A 2,514-nucleotide genomic window follows, 5' to 3' on the forward strand; every position below is an offset into this window, starting at 1 on the left:
CAGTAAATATAGGCCAATAAAACTACTTGTATAAGGTAGATAATCTAAGATAATATATTTAATATGTTTGAAAAATATATAAAGGGCTGAAGAGACCGCTCAGTAATCCAGAGTCCTGCTCTTCCAGAGGACTGGAGTGCAGTTTCCATTTCAGGTGGGTCACAATTTCCTGTAACTCCAGCTGCAGAGGATTAGACACCATTTTCTGACCTTTGTGAGTACTTATTAGAACACATCTATACAAAAGTGTGCACACATGTCCATAAAATACAATCAATAAATCTTTAGAGGATTCAAACCCATCTGTCCACAAAACAATGAACTCTTCTGGGGAAAGGCTACCTAAAACCTTTAAATCAGAGAAGTTTTGAACTTGGAGACACAAAGCGTAATTGAAATTCGGGGAGAAATGCTCATCTGATTTTAGAGGACATAGTACCCTCCCTACTCTTCTTGGCTGCCAGAACACCAGATGAACAGAGCCCGCACAAATACTCTCGGATGGGATATGGCAAGAATCCGCTCTAGGGAAATTCACCAGGCTGTCTATGCTGGAAGCCTTGCAACTCTTATCTCTGGCAGAGCATCCTCAGAGGAACCCACATATCATTAAGCTCTGGCAGTGGATGCATATTCAGATAGATAATCAACAGTCACCAGAGACATGAAGGAAACTTTGAACATGGCAAACAGGAGCCAAGACAAAGTAAAGCAAGGCACTCAGAGACAGGAAGGGAGTGAAGAAAAACCACTTCCAATACACATAAGGGACCTTCTTGGAGACAAACATAGGGAATTGATGGCATACATGAAGGCAAAATATGATCAATAGTGACCGCAAACAAGATCTTAAAGGTAAAAAAGAACAGTGAAGATGAAACATTCAGTAGAAGTGTTGGAAGATACATTTTAGGAAAATTTCCAGAAAGTGGGAGAAAAGAAAGCAGAGAGGAAATAGATAAGAAACTTAGACTAGGCTCTCTGCTCCTCCCTGTTCCAGAGACAGCCACATCTTCTCATGCAGCGCCATCCTCGTCCCTTGACACAGCAGTGAAGGTCGGAGTAAATGGATTTGGCCGTATTTAGGGCGCATGGTTACCAGGGCTTGCTTCTTATCTGGCAAAGTAGAGATTGTTGCCATCAATGGCCCCTTCATTGACCTCCACTACATGGTCTACACGTTCCAGTATGACTCAACCCATGGCAAGTTCTGCGGCACAGTCAAGGCTGAGAACGGGAAGCTTGTCATCAATGGGAAGCCCATCACCATCTTCCAGGAGCGAGATCATACTAACATCAAATGGGATGATGCTGGTGCTGAGTGTGTTGTGGAGTCCACTGGTATCTTCACTACCATGGAGAAGGCCGGGGCCCACTTGAAGGGTGGGGCCTAAAGGGTCATCATCTCTGCCCCTTCTGCCGATGCCGCCATGTTTGTGATGGCTGTGAACCACGAGAAGTGTGACAACTCTCTCAGGATTGTCAGCAATGCTTCCTGCACCACCAACTGCTCAGCGCCCCTGGCCAAGGTCATCCACGACTACTTTGGCATTGTGGAAGGACTCATGACCATAGTCCATGCCATCATTGCTACCCAGAAGACTATGGGTGGTCCCTCTGGAAAGCTGTGGTGTGATGGCCATGGGGCTGCCCAGAACATCATCCCTACACCTACTGGTGCTGCCAAGGCTGTGGGCAAGGTCATCCCAGAGCTGAACGGGAAGCTCACTGGCATGGCCTTCTGTGTTCCTACCCCAATGTATCCGTCGTGGATCTGACATGCAGACTGGAGAAACCTGCCAAGTATGATGACATAAAAAAGACGGTAAAGCAGGCATCTGAGGGCCCACTAAAGGGCATCCTGGGCTACACTGAGGATCAGGTTGTCTCCTCTGACTTTAACAGTGACTCCCACTCTCCCACCGTTGATGATGGGGCTGGAACTGCTCTCAATGACACCTTTGTAAAGCTCACTTCCTGGTAAGACAATGAATTTGGCTACAGCAACAGGGTGGTGGACCTTATGGCCTACATGGCCTCCAAGGAGTAAGAAGCCTTGGACCACCTACCCCAGCAAGGACACAAGAGCAAGAGAGAGGCCCTTGGCTGCTGAGGAGTCCCTGTTCCAACTCAGCCCCTGACACTGAGCATCTCCCCTTACGGTTTCCATCCTAGACCCCAGAATAATGGGGGGGGGGCGGCGGGCGGGCAGGGAGCCCTACTCTTTTGATACCATCAATAAAGTTCACTGCACCTTAAAAAAGAAACTTAGACCAACTAGTAGAACTTTTAGAATGTGATCAGAAAAAAGGAGAGAGGACAAATCATGAAATAAACAACCCAAAAGAAGTTCCCAACAATGATGAGCATGAACATTGAAAGAACTTTGAACGATTTGAACGAACTCACAGACTGTCTAGCATCATAAAGAAAAACTTATTTCATCAATACGACTGCTGAGAAATGACAGAACTTTGAAGACAGAATTTTATATCTTTCTTTCCTTGTCCTTCT

The 2,514-nt window shown here is 46.1% G+C and overlaps 1 pseudogene; it reads left to right on the forward strand.

Annotated features, from left to right (window-relative positions):
• The first annotated feature begins 1,056 nt into the window (after positions 1 to 1,056).
• Positions 1,057 to 2,050, forward strand: LOC127194265 (glyceraldehyde-3-phosphate dehydrogenase-like; annotated as a pseudogene).
• Positions 2,051 to 2,514: the final 464 nt, after the last annotated feature.

Source organism: Acomys russatus, chromosome 10, assembly GCF_903995435.1.
Source record: "Acomys russatus chromosome 10, mAcoRus1.1, whole genome shotgun sequence".
NCBI lineage: Eukaryota > Metazoa > Chordata > Mammalia > Rodentia > Muridae > Acomys > Acomys russatus.